Genomic DNA, 16,290 nt, shown 5'->3' with positions numbered 1-16,290 from the left:
GAAAATTTTTGGAGAGCATAAATCATAACCCCGAATTTATGCTGAATGTTCGATTTTTTCGCGCATCATTGTCAGTTGAGCAAATGGCAGTGGAAAAAAACTTTGTTAGTTGCGGCAGCTTTGAAATCGCGTTCGTCGGTCGAGAAAATGAAAAAAAAATAATTAAATTTTAATTAAATTTTAATTAAATTTTAATTAAATTTTAATTAAATTTTAATTAAATTTTAATTTAATTTAATTTTAATTTAATTTTAATTTAATTTTAATTTAATTTCAATTAAAATTCAATTTCAATTAAAATTCAATTAAAATTAAAATTAAAATTAAAATTAAAACTAAAATTAAAATTAAAATTAAAATCAAAATTAAAATTAAAATTAAAATTAAAATTAAAATTAAAATTAAAATTAAAACTAAAATTAAAATTAAAATTAAAATTAAAATTAAAATTAAAATTAAAATTAAAATTAAAATTAAAATTAAAATTAAAATTAAAATTAAAATTAAAATTAAAATTAAAATTAAAATTAAAATTAAAATTAAAATTAAAATTAAAATTAAAATTAAAATTAAAATTAAAATTAAAATTAAAATTAAAATTAAAATTAAAATTAAAATTAAAATTAAAATTAAAATTAAAATTAAAATTAAAATTAAAATTAAAATTAAAATTAAAATTAAAATTAAAATTAAAATTAAAATTAAAATTAAAATTAAAATTAAAATTAAAATTAAAATTAAAATTAAAATTAAAATTAAAATTAAAATTAAAATTAAAATTAAAATTAAAATTAAAATTAAAATTAAAATTAAAATTAAAATTAAAATTAAAATTAAAATTAAAATTAAAATTAAAATTAAAATTAAAATTAAAATTAAAATTAAAATTAAAATTAAAATTAAAATTAAAATTAAAATTAAAATTAAAATTAAAATTAAAATTAAAATTAAAATTAAAATTAAAATTAAAATTAAAATTAAAATTTAAATTTAAATTTAAATTTAAATTTAAATTTAAATTTAAATTTAAATTTAAATTTAAATTTAAATTTAAATTTAAATTTAAATTTAAATTTAAATTTAAATTTAAATTTAAATTTAAATTTAAATTTAAATTTAAATTTAAATTTAAATTTAAATTTAAATTTAAATTTAAATTTAAATTTAAATTTAAATTTAAATTAAAATTAAAATTAAAATTAAAATTAAAATTAAAATTAAAATTAAAATTAAAATTAAAATTAAAATTAAAATTAAAATTAAAATTAAAATTAAAATTAAAATTAAAATTAAAATTAAAATTAAAATTAAAATTAAAATTAAAATTAAAATTAAAATTAAAATTAAAATTAAAATTAAAATTAAAATTAAAATTAAAATTAAAATTAAAATTAAAATTAAAATTAAAATTAAAATTAAAATTAAAATTAAAATTAAAATTAAAATTAAAATTAAAATTAAAATTAAAATTAAAATTAAAATTAAAATTAAAATTAAAATTAAAATTAAAATTAAAATTAAAATTAAAATTAAAATTAAAATTAAAATTAAAATTAAAATTAAAATTAAAATTAAAATTAAAATTAAAATTAAAATTAAAATTAAAATTAAAATTAAAATTAAAATTAAAATTAAAATTAAAATTAAAATTAAAATTAAAATTAAAATTAAAATTAAAATTAAAATTAAAATTAAAATTAAAATTAAAATTAAAATTAAAATTAAAATTAAAATTAAAATTAAAATTAAAATTAAAATTAAAATTAAAATTAAAATTAAAATTAAAATTAAAATTAAAATTAAAATTAAAATTAAAATTAAAATTAAAATTAAAATTAAAATTAAAATTAAAATTAAAATTAAAATTAAAATTAAAATTAAAATTAAAATTAAAATTAAAATTAAAATTAAAATTAAAATTAAAATTAAAATTAAAATTAAAATTAAAATTAAAATTAAAATTAAAATTAAAATTAAAATTAAAATTAAAATTAAAATTAAAATTAAAATTAAAATTAAAATTAAAATTAAAATTAAAATTAAAATTAAAATTAAAATTAAAATTAAAATTAAAATTAAAATTAAAATTAAAATTAAAATTAAAATTAAAATTAAAATTAAAATTAAAATTAAAATTAAAATTAAAATTAAAATTAAAATTAAAATTAAAATTAAAATTAAAATTAAAATTAAAATTAAAATTAAAATTAAAATTAAAATTAAAATTAAAATTAAAATTAAAATTAAAATTAAAATTAAAATTAAAATTAAAATTAAAATTAAAATTAAAATTAAAATTAAAATTAAAATTAAAATTAAAATTAAAATTAAAATTAAAATTAAAATTAAAATTAAAATTAAAATTAAAATTAAAATTAAAATTAAAATTAAAATTAAAATTAAAATTAAAATTAAAATTAAAATTAAAATTAAAATTAAAATTAAAATTAAAATTAAAATTAAAATTAAAATTAAAATTAAAATTAAAATTAAAATTAAAATTAAAATTAAAATTAAAATTAAAATTAAAATTAAAATTAAAATTAAAATTAAAATTAAAATTAAAATTAAAATTAAAATTAAAATTAAAATTAAAATTAAAATTAAAATTAAAATTAAAATTAAAATTAAAATTAAAATTAAAATTAAAATTAAAATTAAAATTAAAATTAAAATTAAAATTAAAATTAAAATTAAAATTAAAATTAAAATTAAAATTAAAATTAAAATTAAAATTAAAATTAAAATTAAAATTAAAATTAAAATTAAAATTAAAATTAAAATTAAAATTAAAATTAAAATTAAAATTAAAATTAAAATTAAAATTAAAATTAAAATTAAAATTAAAATTAAAATTAAAATTAAAATTAAAATTAAAATTAAAATTAAAATTAAAATTAAAATTAAAATTAAAATTAAAATTAAAATTAAAATTAAAATTAAAATTAAAATTAAAATTAAAATTAAAATTAAAATTAAAATTAAAATTAAAATTAAAATTAAAATTAAAATTAAAATTAAAATTAAAATTAAAATTAAAATTAAAATTAAAATTAAAATTAAAATTAAAATTAAAATTAAAATTAAAATTAAAATTAAAATTAAAATTAAAATTAAAATTAAAATTAAAATTAAAATTAAAATTAAAATTAAAATTAAAATTAAAATTAAAATTAAAATTAAAATTAAAATTAAAATTAAAATTAAAATTAAAATTAAAATTAAAATTAAAATTAAAATTAAAATTAAAATTAAAATTAAAATTAAAATTAAAATTAAAATTAAAATTAAAATTAAAATTAAAATTAAAATTAAAATTAAAATTAAAATTAAAATTAAAATTAAAATTAAAATTAAAATTAAAATTAAAATTAAAATTAAAATTAAAATTAAAATTAAAATTAAAATTAAAATTAAAATTAAAATTAAAATTAAAATTAAAATTAAAATTAAAATTAAAATTAAAATTAAAATTAAAATTAAAATTAAAATTAAAATTAAAATTAAAATTAAAATTAAAATTAAAATTAAAATTAAAATTAAAATTAAAATTAAAATTAAAATTAAAATTAAAATTAAAATTAAAATTAAAATTAAAATTAAAATTAAAATTAAAATTAAAATTAAAATTAAAATTAAAATTAAAATTAAAATTAAAATTAAAATTAAAATTAAAATTAAAATTAAAATTAAAATTAAAATTAAAATTAAAATTAAAATTAAAATTAAAATTAAAATTAAAATTAAAATTAAAATTAAAATTAAAATTAAAATTAAAATTAAAATTAAAATTAAAATTAAAATTAAAATTAAAATTAAAATTAAAATTAAAATTAAAATTAAAATTAAAATTAAAATTAAAATTGAAATTGAAATTAAAATTAAAATTAAAATTAAAATTAAAATTAAAATTAAAATTAAAATTAAAATTAAAATTAAAATTAAAATAAAATTAAAATTAACATTAAAATTAACATTAAAATTACAATTAAAATTACAATTAAAATTGAAATTGAAATTGAAATTGAAATTGAAATTGAAATTGAAATTAAAATTTAATTTTAATTTAAATTTAAATTTAAATTTAAATTTAAATTTGAATTAAAATTTAAAATTAAAATAAATATTAATATTAATATTAATATTAATATTAAAATTAAAATTAAAATTAAAATTAAAATTAAAATTTAAATTAATATTAATATTAATATTAATATTAATTTTAATATTAATATTAATATTAAAATAAAAATAAAAAATTAAAATTAAAATTAAATTTAATATTAACACTCCCGGCCCCAGATCAAAAATTTGTTGTAACTAAATTTTTAATTGGCGATATCTCAGCAATGGCTCAACCGATTTTCAAAATTTTTTTATCAATCTCATGTCCGAATCCTAAAATTTCAGATGATTCAACAGATATTATTCTAGGGGTGCTCAAATTTCCTCTAGAACAGTGCAACCGATACAAATTTTTTTCGACATGATTATTTAATTGTAAACGTGCAAAATATTTCAGTAAACATCATAAATCTGCGTGGTTCACATGAATATAGTATAAAATAGCTGGATGCATATCGTAAATACAATCGAAAAATATTTTGAACATCCCTAGCGCTCTCGGCAATGGCTAGTTGTAATTAAATTTTCAACTGACTATGTCTCAGCAACGGCTCAACCGATTTTCAAAATTCTTTTACCAATCTCTTCTCCGAATTCTTAAGTTTCAGATAATTGAACAGAAATTTTTCTAGGGGTGTTCAAATTTCCTCTAGAACAGTGCAACCGATTTATTTTTTTTTTCAAAATGTTTACCTAATAGGAAGGGGTCTGAAAATTACTGTACGCATAATGGATGTGTGGGGTACAGTATAAGATAAAATATTTTGAACATTCCTAGTGCTCCCAGCACGATGATCGAAAATTTGTTGAAGCTAAATTTTAAATCAGCTATATCTCAGCGATGGCTTAACCGATTTTCAAAATTATTTTCCTTACATGTTGTCCTAATCTTCTAGTTTCAGATAATTGAATAAAAAATATTCTAGGGGTGGTCCAATTTTTTCCATATCAGTGCAGAAGATACGATATTTTTCAGCCATTTTTCTTCATTGAGGACGTTCAAAATATTTCCTTGAACTTCATAAACCTACATTATTCAAACGGGAATAGTATAAGATCTATCTGGATACATGCAGTAAACCTCAATTAAAAAGATGTTGAACATCCCTAGTGCTCCTTGAATTATGACCGAAGCTTGACTGTAATTAAATTTTCAATCGCATATATCTCAGCGATTGCTCAACCGATTTTCAAAATTATTTTACCAATCTCTTGTACGAATCTTCAAATTACAGAAGTTGGGGTGTTCAAATTGCCTTTTGAACAGTTCAACTTGTTTCAAAATATTTATATCATTGTAAAAGTTCTAAATATTTCGGTAAACATCATAAATCTTCATGATTCTAATGAGAATAGCATAAGATCACTTGATACATATTGTGAACTACATAGTAAATTGAACATCCCTAGCACTACCGGCATTGTGATCGAAATTTGGCTGTAACTATATTTTCAATGGGCTATATGTCAGCGATGACTTGACCGATTTGCCATATTATTTGACTAATCTCTTGTCAGAATTTTGTTTTGTGTTCAAATTTCCTCAAGAGCTCTGCATCCGGTGTATTTTTTCGACTTGTTTACTTCATTGTGAACGTTCTAAATATTTTCACAAGCATGAGAAATCTGCGAAATTCTTATTAGAACAGTATAACATAAAAGGATACATATTGTGAATCACATAAAAACACACTCGGTGATTGAAATTAAACTATAAATAAATTTTTAATTGGCTATATCTCGCAAAATAACTCAACTGGTTTTTTATATTCTTTTACTTATCGAATCTTCAAGTTTCAGACAATTGAACAAAAATCATTCTAGAGATGTTAAAATTTCCCCTGAACCAGATAACCGATACAATTTTTTTCCGACATGTTTACCTAATTGTAAACGTTCTGAAACTGTCACAGAAAAAAATATTGGGACATCCCTAGCGCTCCTATAACGATGACTAAATTTTCAATCCGCAATATCGCAGCAATAGCACAACTGATTTTCAAAGTTATTTTGCTAATATGTTGTTCAAGTCTTCGAACTTCAAACAAATGAACAAAATACGTTCTAGGGGTGTTCAAACTTCCTTCAGAACAGTGCAACCGACACACATTTTTTCAGTCATTTTCACTTCATTGTAAGTGTTATGAAAAAATCCGCAAGCATCATCAATTTGCTGGCTTCAAATGGAAAAAGTATAAAAATGCCGGAAACATGTAGTTAGCCTCACAGAAACAGGTTTTGAACATCCCCAGCCCTCCCGGCACTATGATTTTTAATTGGCTTCATCTCAGCTATGGCTCGCCCGATTTTCAAAATTCTTTTACTAATCTCTTGTCTGAAACTTCATGTTTGGAACCATTGAACAAAACTTATTCTAGTGGTGTTGAATTTTTTTTCCAGCACAGTTTTAAAAATTTCATTGTAAAAGTTTTAAATATTTCCGTGAACATCATACATCTAGGTGATTCATAAGAGAATTGTATAAAATTCTATATAGTGGAGGGTTGTTCAAATTTCCTACACAAAAGGACAGCCGTTGGAATATTTTTCGCCCTTTTTTACTACATTGTATATGTTCTAGATGGAAACGTCATAAATCGGCGTGATTCATGTAATATTTGCATTAGATTTTGATGATAAATGGTGTAGAACTCAATTTCCAGAACCAAGACAACATTATACACAGCTGCTTATAGTACTGCACGTGGCTGGACACACGTGGTGGCAACTGTAACTGAAACAATTGAAATCAAGTATCCACGTAGCATCCTAGCACGTAGCCATGTGAGGGTAACTGGTATGGAGAAAATTTGACCAGCCCTAGATAATTTTTCATTCATTTATCTGAAACTAGAAGATTAGGACAACATATTAGTAAAAAAATATTTGAAAATCGGTTAAGCAATCGCAGAAATATAGCTGATTTAAAATGAAGCTTCAACTAATTTTCGACCATCGTGCCTGGAGCGCTAGGGATGTTCAAAATATTTTATTGAATACGATTCCCATTTGAACCATACAAATTAATCATGTCTACGGAAGCGCTTGTATCGTTTACAATTAGGTAAACATGTCGAACAAATTATATCGATTGCACTGTTCTAGAGAAATTTGAACATCCCTAGAATGATTATTGTTCATTTGTTTGAAACTTGAATATTCGAAAAAGAGATTGGTAAAATAATTTTGAAGATCGGTTGAGCCATCGCTGAGATATAACCAATTGAAAATTCAATTGCAACTAATCGCTGTGCCGGGAGCGCTAGGGATGTTCAAAATATTTTTCTGTTAGATTAACGATATGTATCGTTATCTTATACTATTTTCATTTGAACACCTCAGATTTATGATGTTTACTAAAATATTTGGAACGTTTGCAACCAGATAAACATGTCGAAAAAAAAGTGTATCGGTTGCACTGATCTAGAGAAAAATTGAACACCCCTATAATAATTTCTGTTCAATTATCGGAAACTTTAGGATTCGGACAAGAGATTGGTAAAAGAATTTTGAAAATCGGTTGAGCCATTGCTGAGATATAGTCAATTGAAAATTTAATAGCAACTAGCCACTGTGCCGGGAGCACTAGGGATGTTCAAAATATGTTTCTGTTAGATTAACGATATGGATCCAGTTACTTCTACTATTTTCATTTGAACACCGCAAATCGGTCAAGTCATCGCTGACATTTACCCCTTTGGAAATATAGTTACAGCCGAATTTCGATCACAATGCCAGTAGTGCTAGGGATGTTCAATTTACTATGTAGTTCACAATATGTATCAAAGGATCTTATGCTATTCTCATTAGAATCACAAAGATTTTGATGATGATTAACCTGGGCTTGTTAGGGGAATATCTGTAAATAAAAAGAAAATGGGGTTAAGTACGGTTCCTTTGAATTCCACTAAGAGTTTGCATCCTTTGACAGATACGTATTTCGACCTCAACTGTAAGGTCGTCTTCAGTGTCTTGTACTTGACTCGACTTTATATTCACAAAGATTTATTATGTTTACCGAAATATTTAGAACTTTTACAATGACATAAATATTTTGAAAAAAGTTGAACTGTTCAAGATGCAATTTGAACACCCCTAGAAGGGTTTTTTTATTCAAACTTTTGTAATTTGAAGATTCGTACAAGAGATTGGTAAAATAATTTTGAAAATCGGTTGAGTCATCGCTGAGATATAAGCGATTGAAAATTTAGTTACAGTCAAGCTTCGGTCACAATTCAAGGAGCACTAGGGATGTTCAACATCTTTTTAATTGAGGTTTACTGCATGTATCCAGATAGATCTTATACTATTCTCGTTTGAATAATGTAGGTTTATGAAGTTCAAGGAAATATTTTGAACGTCCTCAATGAAGAAAAAATGGCTGAAAAATATCGTATCTTCTGCACTGATATGGAGAAAATTGGACCACCCCTAGAATATTTTTTATTCAATTATCTGAAACTAGAAGATTAGGACAACATGTAAGGAAAATAATTTTGAAAATCGGTTAAGCCATCGCTGAGATATAACTGATTTAAAATTTAGTTTCAACAAATTTTCGATTATCGTGCCGGGAGCGCTAGGGATGTTCAAAATATTTTATTTTATACTATACCACACACATCCATTATGCGTACAGTAATTTTCAGACCGCTTCCAATTAGGTAAACATTTTAAAAAAATATATCGGTTGCACTGTTCTAGAGGAAATTTGAACACCCCTAGAATAATTTCTGTTCAATTATCTAAATCTTTAGGATTCGGAGAAGAGATTGGTAAAAGAATTTTGAAAATCGGTTGAGCCGTTGCTGAGATATAGTCAATTGAAAATCTAATTGTAACTAGCCACTGTGCCGGGAGCGCTAGGGATGTTCAAAATATGTTTCTGTTAGATTAACGATATGCATCCAGTTATCTTCTACTATTTTCATTTGAACACCTCAGATTTATGATGTTTTCTGAAATATTTGGAACGTTTACAGCCAGATAAGCATGACGAAACAAAATTTGTATCGGTTGCACTGTTCTAGAGGGAATTTGAACACCCCTAGAACAATTTCTGTTCAGGCATCTGAAATTTTAAGATTCGGACATGAGATTGATAAAAAAATTTTGAAAATCGGTTGAGCCATTGCTGAGATATAGCCAATTAAAAATTTAGTTACAACAAATTTTCGATCCCGGTGCTCCGCGTAACTTTTTTGATCTCGGTGCTCCTAGTGTTAAAATTAAAACGGGCTCCGAGTTTTTTATCAAATATGTTTCGTCCAGCTTTCATTCGAGGCAAGAGTACGGTTGTAGTAGTGAACGTCGACAAAAGTTCACTACACTACAATCACACTTCTTGCTCGGATGACAGCTGGAATGAAAACAAGCAGCATAAAATCTATGCCTAACATTTGTCTAACAGCCCATACTGAAACATGTCTAACGTTAGTCTAATGTTAGACTAACAACATGTTTCTAATTTGCAACATGTCTAACAAAAGTGTGTCATATCTGTCTAATTTTAGACTAACATTAGCCAAAAGTGAGACAAAAAGTTAGCCTAACATGCTGGCCAGTTAGTCTCACATTAGGCTAATGTTAGGCTAACCCTCCGTACTGGGATGGCGCCTCTTGCGTTACGCCTTGCTGCTGCTGCTGCTGCTGCTGCTGCTGTGGGGTTGCCACCGCTGATGCGCGTGTAGGGGTGTGCACGCAAATCGTACACTGGATAGGGATGGCACGAAAGTTGTCTCTCCAATACTCCTCCTCAACCTTTGTTGCCACCACTTGCCGACAACCCCATCATCTCCGAAAACTTCCTTTGCTTGATCGTACCAAGGGGCTTCGTCAGAATATCCGCTACCATATCTTCCGTAGGGCAATACTCCAGCTTGATTATCCCGTCATGGCACAACTCCCGCACGTAGTTCTCTCGCGTCTCGATATGCTTCGAGCGCCGGGTGATTCGCTCGGAGCTTGCAAATGCGATGCAACTCTGGTTGTCCTCCATCACTTTCACAGGCCCGTCGTATGGTTCACCCAAATCCTTGAGTAGCTTCAGAAGCCATACCAACTCCTGACTTGCTTCACTTAGTGCCACGTACTCCGACTCCATGGAAGACAGAGTGACACTCGACTGCTTCCGGCTGCACCAAGAAACTGCACCGCCAGCGTACCGGTAGACAAAACCAGTGGTCGACTTCCTGGATCGAATATCGCCCGCCCAATCCGCATCAGAAAATCCGTCCAGGTCGCCACCAGAATTGCTGTACTGCAAACGCCAATCCCTTGTCGCCTTCAGATAGCGAATGACTCGCTTCGCTGCTACCCAGTCCGCCTCGGTTGGTGCACTTACCTAGCGTCCGAGTATCGACGCACTCACGGCCACATCCGGTCGAGCACAGACCGCTATGTATAGCAAGGCACCAACGAGACTGCGATATTGCTTCCCATCACTCAATGCACTACTTTTGTCCTCTTCTTTTATGTATCCGGTGTCCATCGGAGTTTTCGCACCTTTGGCGTCACGAAGTCCGAACTTGTCCACAACACGATCAATGTACCCCCTTAACGACACACTGTACCCGTTTGCTTCTTTTTGAACTTCCATGCCAAGAAAATAACTCAAATTACCGAGATCCGTCATGTCAAAGTACTTTTTCAGTTGTTTGTACACCACTTCAATTTCCGAATCGTCCTCGCAACCGACGAGAATATCGCCCACATAAACCAGCAGATACACCATCTTCCCATTCACTTTCTTCGTGTACAAACAGGTATCCGCTGTGCTCTGCTCGAAGCCCATGCTTTTCAGGACTGCATCCAGCCGCTTGTTCTAGCATCTTGCGGACTGCTTCAGCCCGTAAATGCTCCTCCTCAAACGGCACACCTTGTTCTCCTTGCCTTTGACCAGGTGACCGGGTGGCTGCACCATGTACAACTCCTCATCAAGTTGGCCGTGCAAGTAGGCGGTTTTCACATCAAAATGTTTGAGTGTTATTCGCCTTTTACTCGCCAACGCCAACAGAAGCCGAAAAGTTGAGTGAGTTGTCACCGGAGCAAACACCTCATCGTAGTCTTCGCCGAACTTTTGCAAGAAACCCTGCGCTACCAGACGAGCTTTGTGCTTCACCACCTGGCCAGCTGCATTCCGCTTCAGTTTGAACACCCAGCGGCAACCGACAGGCTTCCGACCTGCAGGTAGGTCGACCAGATCCCACGTCCCGTTTTCTGAAGGAGACTTCAGCTCATCCCGCATTGCCGATTGCAACTGCAGCTTCTGATCACAGGCCAGCGCTTCCTTCAGACTCTTCGGTTCCACTTCATCCCCCGCCGCAGTTTCAGCCACGAAGATTTCTTCTATCAGCCTGCTCGGAGGAATTCCTTTCGTTGACCGCTGCGAACGCCGAGCGATCTCATCCACCGAAAACCCATGAAAGGATTCGTTCTCAGAAGCACTTCCATAAGTATCCGAATCGATATCCGATCCCACACTGTTCACGTCCGAAAATTCTCCGTTTTCTTCCAGGTCCGGATCACTTGGAGGCGACGATAAGGGCACTTCAATCACTCCTCCTGACGCTACAGGTTCCGCGCGGACGGCTTCCTTAACACCACACAGCTCAAGAAATTTCGCATCCCTGCTGATGGTGATGTGACACGCCTTCACATCCAAGAAGCGATATGCCTTTCGACCCTCTTCATACCCAACGAACACTAGTTTCACGGATTTCACATCAAGCGCCCTTCGTTTTTCTTTCGGAACATGCACGTATGCCTCACTACCGAAGATCTTCAAATGGCTGTACGATGGCTTCTTCCTGTTCCACAACTCGTACGGTGTACCCACGATTGATGACGACGGGCAGCGATTCTGCAAATATTTTGCAGTGTTGATCGCCTCGCCCCAGAACTTCTTTTCTCCAAGCTCGATTCAGCTAACATACAACGCATCATCTCCTTGAGGTGACGGTTCTTCCGTTCAGCCACACCGTTCTGTTGCGGCGAATACGGGGCCGACATCTGATGCACGATGCCATTATCCGCGAAAAACTTCTTCAACACACTACCGGAGTACTCGCCGCCCCCATCCAACCGGATACACTTGGGGAAACGACCGAATTGATTCTTCATCATATTGCAGTACTCACGAATCTTCACTTCCGCGTCGGACTTGTGCTGCAGCAAGTACACTACCGAATATCGACTGTAATCGTCCACCAGCACCATGTAGTAACGATTTCCCCGCGGCGTTGCCACTTCCATCGGCCCGCCCAAGTCACTGTGCACAAGTTCACCAACCTCACTAGCTCGGCTCTTCGACGCCTTCGGGAAGGAGTCCCGGCTCATCTTCCCCTCGCAACAAGTCCCACACACCGATGTGACGCTACACTGCGTAATGTCCAGACCGTGACCAAGTTTCTCACGCACTATTCTCGTTACAGCCTTCGGATCGCGGTGCCCCAGACGACGATGCCACAAGTGTTCACACTTTTCACTGTGCTTAGTTTCGGATAGAAGGGCCTTGTCCGGAAATTGCTTCAAATGATACAAGCCACCGTTCCGTTGACCGACCAGAACAACTTCCTTTCCCTTCAACACTTTGCATCCGGACTTTTCGAACGACACAGTGAGTCCAAGGTCTGCGATCTTGCGCACGGAAAGCAAATTGCCAGCAAACGACGGCACATGGAAAACATTTCCCAGCTTCACTTTCACTCGTGCACCTTCACCGTTCACACACAAAATCTGTCCGGAACCAGAACCAGTCGATTTGATGATCTTCCCATTAGCCAAGCAAATCACCGATTCGTTGGACTCGTCGATCTTCTCCAGGAATAACGCGTCGTTCGTCATGTGGGAGGTGGCACCGGAATCAAGATACCAGTCACCTGTTTCACCAATACTCCCAGCAGCCAGACACATCTCGAACTCCTTCTTACGCTCGGCAGCCACTGACACTTTCTCCTTTTGCTGATCCTGGAGGAACTTCCGGCAATCCTTTCGGAAGTGGCCCTCCTTCTTGCAATAGTGGCAGACTTTCGCCACCTTCTGCTTCGCACTAAACGGCTTCTTCTTAGCCGGCTCCGTCACAAACACTTTCTCACTCTCGGGATTCTTCTCCAAGCGACGACGACCTTCGTCCAGCAACTTACCCTTGACGAAATCGACCGTGAGATCGTCGTCCGGCCGGCTCTCAAGGGCAGTGATCAGCCCATCGTACGACGCAGGAAGACTGGAAAGCATCAAAGCCACAAACCAATGATCTTTCAGATCTTCCCCCAGCGCCGTGAGTCGAAGTCGCAGCTCCGCTATCGTCTTCAGGTGTTCCGACATATTTCCTCCTTCCGGCATCCGGGTGGACACCAACTGCCGCACGACGTGAATCTTGCTGGAGAGAGATGCTCGCTCGTGATAGCTTTTCAGAGCATCCCACATCTCCTTCGCCGTCGTCTTCTGCATCACGTGAATCAGCTGAGTGTCCTCCAGCGCCAACCCCACCAATGCCTGCGCCTTTTCATCGTTCTAGATCCAGACCGCATCAGCATTTGCAGATTTCGGATCGGTCACCACACTTAGCACTTTCTCCCGCGTCAACAGAAGCCGCATCTTGAACTTCCAGATGGCATAATTCTGGTCGTTCAGCTTCTCAATCGTGACCTTCGTGTCGGCCATTTTGTTTCTGGCACTACGCACTTTACTGTCCCTCGATTGAAAAAACAAAATTCACGATTCGCGACGAACTACCGAAATTAAACTACCGCACTTTCACGCAACTGGGCCCATGACCTATTGGGACGAATGTTCCAGTGGAATTAAAACGCAGTATTTAATTAGTAAAACGAAATAAAGAAATATATTCAACGAACGATGTTTACACAGCGAGAGCACTTTTGCACGCAAATCGTACACTGGATAGGGATGGCACGAAAGTTGTCTCTCCAATAGGGAGTATGACCAAGCGTTACGGTCCATACAAAAATTTTAGGATTTTCATACGAAAAAGCGTTACGGAGGGGGAGGGGGGGGGGTCAATTTCCGATTTTAGCGTTACGTAATAAATGGATGCAGCCTCAGATGGCGCCAATGTCATGATGGGGGCTCGCCATTCGGTGGCAACCATGATGAAACGGGACGGTCCAAATGTGTACATAATGAAGTGTATTTGCCACTCATTGGCTTTGTGCTCGTCGTACCTATGCTTGTAAGCATATCCCATGCCATGTGGAGCAATTATGTAGCGACATTTAAAATTTCCTCAGCTCAGGAGGTCAACGAGCCCTGTCACACGATCGCATACGGTGTAAAATAGGATGCTAAAGTGGAGGCGATATGCGTACACTTTACACGCGGTTAAATGGAAGCATGTACGCATATGGCCTCCACTTTAGCAGCCTATTCTACATCATTTACAACTTCGTGTTGGCTGGGAGGAAGCCGTTTCAAAGAACTGCAAACATTGGTCGAACTGAAGCCCCTCAAAATGTTGCATCCGGCTGCTGCACGGTGGCTATCGCTGGAATCGGTAGTCGAGCGCATACTGGACAGATATGACGTGCTGCTGGTATACTTCAACTACGTGGACGTGTGAGCTGATAAATCCACACGGAAAAGATGGATGCGATCCGCAAAGGATTGGAAGATCCTTCAGCACGGATTTATCTGAAATTTCTAAAATATATCCTCCCCATAATTAACCAAAAGAACCGATTGTTCCAGTCAGAAACACCTGAGCTCCCTAGGCTCCATGGAGAAATTTTGAGGCTTTATCGTACCGTCCTTGACAATTTTATGCAAGCAGAATACATACATGGTCAACATGAAAAATCTGGGCAAAGTTGCTTTCAGCCAGCAACATTTCAAGAAACTCGAAGCTATGTACATGGGAACTGAAGCTATGCAGGTGATGGGCGAACTGCTCCGTTCGCGGGGTAGGGAAGTGGAATCATCTCGGCAGGGGTCCTATTTTGGTCACTTTTCTGCTATAACTCAGCCAATGCTGAACCAATTGACACAATTTTTGGAACGCGATGAGATACGTACCGTGTACAAAATTTCAAGTCAATTGGTTTGGAATTGGCTGAGTTATAGCGAAGAGTGCCCAAAATACCGGCCGCTGCCCAAGTGGATCGCTACCCTACAACTTGAATAAAAATAAGCTGCGGAATCACCTATCACCACAAGTGATGGAAGGATTGTTAGCTACGAAAGAGCTACGAAAGTTCACCAGCGACATGTATAACATGAAAAATTGCATTCACTTACATTTAAACTTTAAAAATTCACAATTTATTAAAAGGAAACTACTAACATTCATTCGGGTTGGACAATTTGGAGGCATACCTACCGATTTTCACCTCATGGCAATAATTGAACGATTTTGTAAAACAAATTAAACAGCCCTTTTAAGGGCATCAAAAATGTTCCTCACAAGAGTGAACCGAATAATGCAATGTCAGGCAAAGGAAGGCCTTCAATTAATAACTGTGGAAGTGCTCGAAGAACACTAAGTTGAAGAAAGGCCGGCCAAGTCCCAGTGGAGACATAGAGCCAAAATGAAGAAGAAGAAGAAGTACCAGCGGCCGCCCCGGTACGATCTAGAGCGACTGAAGCAACCGAATGTCGCCACCGCATACGCGCAGAATCTCGAGGCAGTGTTGCCGGACGAGGGTGTGCTCGATGAGGCCCCTCTAGAGGACTGCTGGAGTACAGTCAAAGCAGTCATCAACAACGCAGCCGAGAGCACCATCGGGTACGTGGAACGGAGTCGACGAAACGATTGGTTCGACGAGGAGTGCAGAGGATGATACTTTTTCATAGGAATATTCACTCTGCACACTTAATTTTGAGTACCGTGTTCGGTAAAATTTTGACGAAAATAGAACATCTCTCATGTGAACTTGTTTTCTACCACAACCGAATCAAATGCGTAATAACGGTCGATGAAGAGAAATCGAAAATGTCAGTTAGGCCCTAATGAAGAATCAGTGTCGATTTTTGTTGAATCATTGAGCTGAGTTGATTGGTATATGTCGACAATGATTTTTCTTATGGGCCTAACTGACTTGATCGATTTCTCTTCATCGATCCTCTCTTAGTGATATTACGGAAAGTGTATTAATAACACAAAGAGAGGATCGATGAAGAGAAATCGAAAATGTCAGTTAGGCCCTAATG

Source organism: Aedes albopictus, chromosome 1, assembly GCF_035046485.1.
Source record: "Aedes albopictus strain Foshan chromosome 1, AalbF5, whole genome shotgun sequence".
NCBI lineage: Eukaryota > Metazoa > Arthropoda > Insecta > Diptera > Culicidae > Aedes > Aedes albopictus.
The sequence above is the reverse complement of the archived record's forward strand: the minus strand, read 5'-3'. Positions refer to the sequence as shown.